The 8,920-nt window shown below is 42.0% G+C and overlaps 1 long non-coding RNA gene across 1 annotated transcript; it reads left to right on the forward strand.

The window, feature by feature from the left end:
- The first annotated feature begins 4,350 nt into the window (after window positions 1–4,350).
- LOC147060496 (uncharacterized) lies at window positions 4,351–6,916 on the forward strand. Its single transcript, XR_015065514.1, has 3 exons — window positions 4,351–4,666; window positions 5,738–6,062; window positions 6,208–6,916. It is a non-coding gene; the product is annotated as an uncharacterized LOC147060496 (long non-coding RNA).
- Window positions 6,917–8,920: the final 2,004 nt, after the last annotated feature.

Consider the following 8,920-nt stretch of genomic DNA (forward strand, 5'->3'; position numbering starts at 1 on the left):
AACTGCTTTTCTCTTGGTGGCACTCCCCGAGAAAAAAAAGTGTTGGCAAATTGATGGCCAACTTTACTATTGCACGATAAGAAAGCTTGATTCAAATAAATGGTGGCCATCAAAAGGAAAGTTTAGCACTAACGGGCTGAAAAGCCTCCATCCAGAGTGGCATTGGGCTCATCTCGAATGAAAAGAGGTGGTAGCGGTGTGGAAGGGTGGGGGCGTCTTTTCTTCTTTTCTCTCTTCAATTCGAACTCTTCCTCCTTTCTCTCTTCTTCTTGTCTGTTGAAACATGTGGTCAGCTGTTATGCTTCCATGTGGTCAGATGATCAAAGCCGGAGGAGGGGGCAGTGGATTGGGGGGGGTAGCAGCAGTAATTGTCCCCCTGCCGAAGCCTTGCCCCGGCCCGGGATCAGGATCCCAGCAGGTGGGGCTGGGTTTGGGCAACGGGAGGGGGTGGGGTTATCCATGAGAACGGAGGGAGGGGAGGGTGGAGGAACGCAAGAGGCCCAGCCTGGCAGAAATAAAGACTTCCTAAGGCCTGCCCGCTGACAACAGAGCCCCAAAGGGAGAGTGAAAAATGAAGCCTACACACAAACACATACAAATACACACACACACATGCTAAGGGGGTCTCACTCAGGGAAAGGGGGCCGCCATTGGGGTGAACATTAGGGAGAGGGCAAGATGGAAAAGCATAAGAGAATAGGATTATAATATTTGCTCAGCGCAAAGAGAAACAATTGTGCGCCCATTTCACACTATCTTTACAATTGAGCCTGTGTCGAATCCGAGAAGGGATTTTTCTTCTTTGGGGGGTTACAGGGGGGTCGTTTCATGAAAAATGGATGCTGTTTGCTTCACCTGCTAACCTCAACTTCTCCGATCTAGCATGGGCAGAAATAAACTTCCTTGTTTAACATTAACCCACAGATGTGAGGAGAACACTTGAGGAGGCCGACGTTAGCATACACAAACAACAAGGAAGACGCACCGAGGTAGGTGAGGGGCGGGGGCGGGGTTCTTGCGCATACCTCAGCCACTCAGTGTTTACCTGAGAGCCCGAGGGAGCCGTGAAAGCTCACAGGTTGGACTACTTTGCATGTATGTGGGAGCACGCAAAACACTCTTCACCGCTGTCAGTCATCTCGATTGCTCAGCAGGACTCCTCAGCCCTGCAACACCCCTCACCCCCACCCAAACACCCCCATCTTTCGACATACATCCTCGACCAGATGGCTTTTTTTTTTTTTTTTTTTGTAACTGTCTGTTTCTCTCTTCTTGCACCTCTGGTCCCCCTAACTAAATCCCTGCGATAGCTTGGTGGAGCCGAGTGGGTTTTGTTTTGTTTTGTTTTTTTGAGGGGGGAGGAAGCTGGACAAATGGCTGGAGGTAGCAGAGCAAATAAAATGAATTAAGACAAGGCTTTTCACAGATACTTCAAAACTATTTTGGCAATGAGCCCAGAAGATGCCGACCTTTATAGAAGAATAAACACCAGGCAATATTAAATAATATTCAGAGAAATATTCTTCTGGGTTTCGCTAGCAAAGTGACATAGAGTGATAGGAGTTTCTGTGTTGTGGCCTCCTGTGTGTATTGCACATACAAAAATAAAATTCATTTTTGTTATTGAGTAAAACATGCTCACTTATATATTTGAAAATCCAATTCGATTTTGTGGGAGACAATAAATCATACGAAAAAGAAAAATCAAATGTCACCTCTTGGCTCCATCCAGCCAAAGGTTAAATTCTTGACTCCCCGCTGTCTGCCGTCATTAGGTTGCCTAGCAACCTGCTGCAAGCTATAATTAGCTTGGCAAAATCACGATTTCCATTTTGTTAACACAAAAAACACTTTTCTGAAAAGTGTCACATGTTCTTTGAAAGAGACTCCAAAAGGCGTGTTGAAATACGGAAGCTTTTGACACTTTTACTGTCATCGCTGAGTGAAATGTGCAGCTGTTATAACATATTTTAAGTCATAAAAATCCCAAGATGGCAGGGCAGCATATCAACCTGTGAGCATCCTTCAAAAATTATTAGCATGGTTGATGCCAACTTTTTTTTTTTTTTTTAAAAGCTTGCTTTTTTTTCGCTTCTACATTTACATCATCATTGCAGGGATGAAATTCCTGAAAGGAGGAATAAACAATTTATTTCTGCTGAAAACTTTGACATCCGTCCACCCACTCTATCATAAAAGTCACAGGTCAGTGGGCGCATGAGGGTAATGACATGTAACAATTCAAACTGGACTGACGAAATCTCTCTCAATGCAAATATGATTTTGACTGCCAAACCAAGCCCATAACCTTCCCCTCGACTCACTTGAATGTTTCTCGCCATGTTTCTCTCCACCCACGTGCCACCTTAAAGCTAAATTGATTTTTGATTCAGAAAACACAATGCTTTTTGTTTTCTCACATTTTTCATGACATTATCTATTGAAAAATAAGTAAACAAAAGGCCTATTTTAAAACAAAAAAAGGGTGTTGGCTTAATTTGATTCTCAATTCACCCTGTGTTGACTACATGCTTCAAGACATATCAAAAAGTCACAAACATCTGGAGAAAATTGTACGTTCTTTCTTTCACACGGTCAGCAAACCCCTATTTTTTCTTTTTTTTTTTTAAGTGTGAATGAGTCCAAACATGCAACAAAACATGTTTACGGGAGTAGCAGCTAACACGAATCATACGTTAGCGTTGTCGGATTTGCCTGCTTTGCCGAATTGGAAAGCCAAAGGAGTGATGACAATTCTGACTCAAAGGTAGAAATTTCAACATTCTTGTGTTACTTGAACGCATCAGTTGCATTAATGAGGTTTTTGTCGACTTATGTAGAGGTGACGTGACTCAACTATAGCATTTGGAAAGTGCTGTTTAATGATTATATTGCCTGCTCAAGGAACCGTAGTATAGTTTATTTAATCTTCTTCCTTGATGGGTCCAAATCTCACCTCCAAAATGTAGAGCAGTAGAAACAAAGTCTTTTGATCATAGCAGAATGCAAACATGCTTACACGCACAAGCATGACACTCATTGAAAGCGCAATGAAAAGAAAAAGACACGGGAGGAAAAAAAAAAAAGTCAACAGCTCTCCTGAGTCTTTCAAAGGCTGTGAAGGATTTTAGGAAATCACACGCGTACTACTTGCATTGTGGATGTGTGGAAAGTGTTTTCAGCAGCTCTTGAACCCTTAGAGGGCTTTAACAAAGATGAGTAAGATTCTTTAAGCTTCCAGCATGCTTGATGTTTGGGTGCATTTCCGCTCGCTGTCTGTCACTCACTGCACAGGCAGAGGTGGACCATCAAGTGCTTAGAACTTTCTGGAAAACCCACAACAAGAGTGACAATAACAAGCACTGTTGCTAGGTAAAACACACTTTCTGTCTCCAGGGTATGCAAGACTTAGAAAGGTCAAACAATTAGGCATGTCATCACTTAGTCCAATCATTTGAGTATCAATATCTTTGGATACAGAATCCTAATAAATATTTATTTATTTATGTATTTATGTATTTATTTATTTACTTATTTACTTATTTATTTATTTATTTATTTATTTATTTAAGTATCAATATCTTTGGATACAGAATCCTAATAAATGTTTATTTATGTATTTATTTATGTATTTATTTATTTTTATTTTATTTTTTTATTTCCAAATAAATACCATGATGCCATATCCAGACTAAAGGGTTTCATGCTCCAAGCAGATCAGGAAAACTTAGCCATTATATTATATACATTATGTTTGCATGGCCTTAGCTTTTTGTGTTTGTACTTAGCGCCTAGAACCTTTCAGAACCACCCCCTTCGTTCGCACACAGGCGGCTATCACACATCACTAACGGTCCCCTTTTGGTCCCCATTAATTGCCCAATGATTATCCTAACACGAAGACGGTCGCACATCTGTTACAGGTGACGCCGCAAAACAGACAAACTGGCCAATGAAGGAACCGCTCGAAAAGAAGTTTGCTTCACTTCGGTGTCCTGATGGAGGAGTGGTCAGAAGACAAAGGCGGGGGCAAAGGGGAGTGTGACACCACTGTCTGTTGACTCTTTGGAGTATTTAATTAGCTGTAATCCAATTGAGGCACACGGCTTTCAGTTAAGAGAGGTGCAAAGGTTTGAAATAAACAGCTTATGATGCTATTAAAGCCCGTACATATAGTCAACAGCCCGGTAGGACGATAAAGCGCTGACCTCACTGATACAAAGAGCATCAGCGTAAAGAAGACAAAGCTGACATTTTACCGTGCGTACTGTACTGCATTGAACTGACCTGAAGCAAATTCTAAAGTACTTCTTGAATAGGTCAATCAGAAGAAGGCAAGCGGTGGCAGTACGGTAATTTGTTAAAATTGTCGGTCGAGCGGAAGCCTCGTATGAGCCGATATGCCGTTTCTGGCTCTTTTGTCACCTCTTGTTTGAAATTCTTGATTTTCTTTTTAGACAATCAGTGGAATCTTTGAGTGAGATCTTGTTTTGTTAAAAATGGATCATTGTAGGTCTCATTATTGCCGTTCACAGCGGTACCACCATGTTAGGATTATGAGCCATTTCATTTGAAGCATCATCTCGCATTAATGCAGCCGTGAGCCAAAGGTGTCAGCTTGCTCGCTGTCTCAGACGCATCCAGACAAACAGACATGGCCATCCTGGTGAGGAGCAATTCAATTCTATTCAATGAGTGATTTAGCAGCCAGTCAGTCTGAGGGGCACAGTTGGGCAACAGTTGGTTGATGCAGAAGGCACAGGCTTCTAACAAAATCAAAAAAAAAATTGAAAAATAGAAATTTAAAACAAGGCTGACGACTGCGGCAACACACGCCAGGGTAAACAATTTATGGAAGCCCGGTAGGGTATCTGCTTTTGCGTAAAACCAGCCCAATGCTAATTGCTACATACCAACATTTTGAAGAGCTAAAACCTCTGTGACATGCTTGGAAACAAATGTGCTCACTCAAAGTTGACCATCTCGGTCAGAACAGACAGTTTCCAGTCATAATATTTGATGATGATTTTCAATACTAGATCTGGATTCGTAAGTGTCAAAAATGATCATTGTCATCTCGGTATTGAATCTCTGGGACTAGCCTGCCGTTGTGTCGTGCGAGTTTCAAGAAAATCAAGCTTTAACCTCTGGTGGAGCAGTGGTACGAAAACAAAGGCAGGAGGAGCAAAGGGCAGTGCGACACCTCTGTCTGTTGACTGTGGAGTATTTAATTAGCCGTAATCCAATTGAGAGCATACGGCTTCCTGTTAAGAGAGGTGCAAAGAGGTGAAATAAACGGCTTGCCCGACTATTACAGCCTAAACATGACACGAACAGATGACCACGGAAAGTAAACAAGAGGAGGAAGATTATGTCAAGCTACCTTTATGACACCGGGGTCAAACAAGAGGAGTTTTTTTTTTTTTTGGAAAACCTCAATATAGAAGAACATTCATATGGACAAGCAAACAGAGTATGTATGACATGAATGACACTAGCGCAAAGTTCTGCGCATTCCGTGGCTATCCACACTGAGACTATTTGTAAAGCAAAAACAGAGTTACTCGAGGTCATTTTATATTTTTCATCAATCGAATTATTTGTAAACCGTGGTATTTGTAAATTTGGTTAGGAATGAACTGCTTTGGCAAAAAAATTAAAAAATAGACAAATACAACAATGAGTTGGCCCCGACATTAAACATACTGTGTGCTTCTTTCCCCTCTTCTCTTTGTAGCATCCCTATCATTAAGCAAAATAATCGTTTAGGCGAGTCAATGGCGATTGTGACACATGACAAGGTCAAAGGAGCTCATCAGCACATCGTCATCGGACGTTCCCGAGCCAAAGCGTGGGAGCGAGTTTGCGTTTGCCTTTCCAGATGCCCGCAGACACACCGCCTGGCCTGAGAGTCACCAAAGCTGCCGAAGCTTCAGACGAGCTCTCTCCATCACCCTGCCTCCGCCTCCTCCCTTGACCATCTGTGAGGCACGCATAAAGAAACACGGTCCTGCATGGAACTGTCTGCCTTGATAGCAGGCTTGCTTAGACCACTGTGCCAGGTAAGCTCTGATCTGCTTTGAAAGTGACGAGAGTTTATTGAGGAGGGAGGCAGGACTGCTGAGCCAGATGGCTGCAAGCTAAGCTAAGCTAAAAAGAAGATTGAGACATTCGGCCAGGTGACTTTTTTTGTTTTTTTTTTGACAGGTGGGCAGCAGAGGAGAGCCGTCTGGGCTTGACAAACGCTGCCATGGTTTGGATAAGGGAAAGCTGCAGAATCGTGCACAATGAAACACACACACACAAACATACACACACACAAAAGGATAGTGTGACTGCTTTATGTATGTAAAATGAGTACTCCAAAGTTATAAAAGTTTTGAATTTTTTATTATAGTTAGCTTTTCTTTTTGTGTATTTGGTATAGTTTTTGTTTATCATTTATTCATTATTTTTTTTGTTTTGCATTCTGTTAGCATCAAGAAAACATTGGTGTCATTGACTGGTGATGATCATAAATGGTGTTTGATTTTCTTCTTTTTAATAACCATTTAACTGTCACTGAGTTATACAAAACAGGTTGAACCAAGTGCACGTCACCTTTTGTATAACCATGGGAGCAAGTCTTTATTTCCATCAAGTGATTTTATAGCGCAGTCTCCCATTTCTTGACAGCAACAGGGCGAGAACAGATACCAAGAAATGATTTAAAGAATATGTTTAAATTGGGATTAGGTAAAACTATAAAAAACATACATCTTTTTGTATTGCGGATTTTTATCGATAAAAAGATGGACTGCAATTTATCTGCCTCGACAATACAGTGACATTCAATTGTAATTTTATCATCATAATTTTCACTGTTCTTCTCTGAGCTACTGTACAAAAATCAAATAGTTCTACTGTCCGCTAAGGCTCCTAGACCCATAATGAGTCTGAAAATTTATTTAATGGCGGTCCAAATCATCCAACAGTGGGTTGCCCCGCCACATTGATCTGGGATGCTGGAGTCAAATCTCCTGTTAATAATTAATTATTAGTCTGGGAGAAGCCAATCCATTCCGTGATCACTTCGGCAAGAGGAGACACATTTGTTCACAGCGGATAAACGTACTCTTGCACAGATGAGCAGTTCAGCCACACATATACGTGCGTACGGCCGCATTGGCTCCAATCTGAAATACACCCGATGTGTGCCAAAGATACACGGCAGACACACAGACCTGTATGCTGGTCTCCATCCAGCTATCCAATCAGCACCTTGCATGGCGGTTGTGCAAGCACGGCCAATCAAACAGTGAAGATGCAGACCCGGTTTCGACACCCCATTAACAGGAACACACACGCAACAATCCAGCTGTGATTCTTGGACCTAATCCAAACAGCCTGTCACGGCCTAAAACGGAGAGCAAGGTGGCATCTGCTTGTGAGAAGATAAAATCTTCAATCGTTTAGCAACACATTATTGCCTTATGGCTGCCTTCACCTATGAAGGATAGGAAAAAAAAATAATAACAAAAAAAATACATAAGTATACAATACATACATAAAGTATTCTTCCATATCACTTTTTGGTCCAGTGCATTCATTTCGGTAACAGTCAGTTTGGTGATTCAGTAGTTTGTCTTTCAAGGACAAGACAACAGTCAAAAGAGAGAAAACATGATGTCCGAGGTAGTTTACAGTGTCACGTTCCTCTGTTTTTGTTGAAATCACTGGTCGGGTACAAAAGGCCCTTTTACACAGCCTGTTCCAGCCGGGTTAAATGCACATTTACTTCACCTCATTGTTCAGTTTAAATGCCCGGGACACGCAATGAGGGCGGGGGTGGGGCGCAGTCACCCGGTCGATATTCCGTCTCTGGAGGTAATCGCACCGGAGTACAGACAGACCATTCTTATCATTGAGCAACCAGCTAAAATAATGGTGCATATCCATTATTAACATCCGAACGGACCAAAACTGCCTTGCGAGGGACTCCATGGTGCCGCTCCAGAAATGCAAAAAGCAAGATAAAGTAGTCGAAGAAGCTAGGCTAACTGTTAGCTAGCCTGATAGCTACCTAGTGGTTTAAAACGCTTCTCCTTGTCACTATTTGTTGGCCATACATTTTGGGTTTGTGATCACAAAATATCAAACAGGTGTATTATTAATGTTTGTCATCCCATCCGAGCGAATCAGGGAAGAGAAATCACTTTTGATACATCTCGCGTCACAAAATAATCATCAGGAGAATGCTCACATTCGCCAACCGGACTAATTATCAGTATTTGTTATCGTTGCATAACCGATTTTATGATTTGTCTTTCCTTTGGAAATTTTGCCTGATGTCATTTGTTGAATACAAGCAGAACTCAACTTTGTAATATCGCCACCTACAGGACGCTAAACATATCTGCTATACCATGAGGAGAACGAATCAGAAAAACAAGTTAATACCAATCTTTGAGGGAGAAGAATTGATATAAGGAAGTACTGGACACATTCTATGGCGCTGATGGGTCCAAATCGTTAAGGGTCATGATTGAGGCTTGCTGAGTAAATCCCGCTACTAAGCAAACTGACCCCAGCCTCTACACGCAACGGTGGAATCAGTCTATTGTTACACACTATCACGGCTGACCTGAGCTGACATCGCTGCATTGTACCATTTGATGGAAAACACGACATTGTAGTGAGACTCTAAGGCCAAGTGCTGCAGAGAAGAGTCGTAGCATCCAAAGTAACACAACCACTCTCACACAGAGATTTGGCCCAGATCAGCCAGAGAGATAAAAGGAGAGGATTACGCTGGCGGAAACACTTGAAAGTCTCCTCTGACTCTCTGCCATTTCTACAAAGTCACCTCTGACAATAAAACCATCTGCTGCTATGCTGACACATCAAAACCACACGGGGGGAAAAAAGAGCACTTCAGCAT

Source organism: Syngnathus leptorhynchus, chromosome 2, assembly GCF_054491065.1.
Source record: "Syngnathus leptorhynchus isolate UIUO chromosome 2, UIUO_Slep, whole genome shotgun sequence".
Classification (NCBI taxonomy): domain Eukaryota; kingdom Metazoa; phylum Chordata; class Actinopteri; order Syngnathiformes; family Syngnathidae; genus Syngnathus; species Syngnathus leptorhynchus.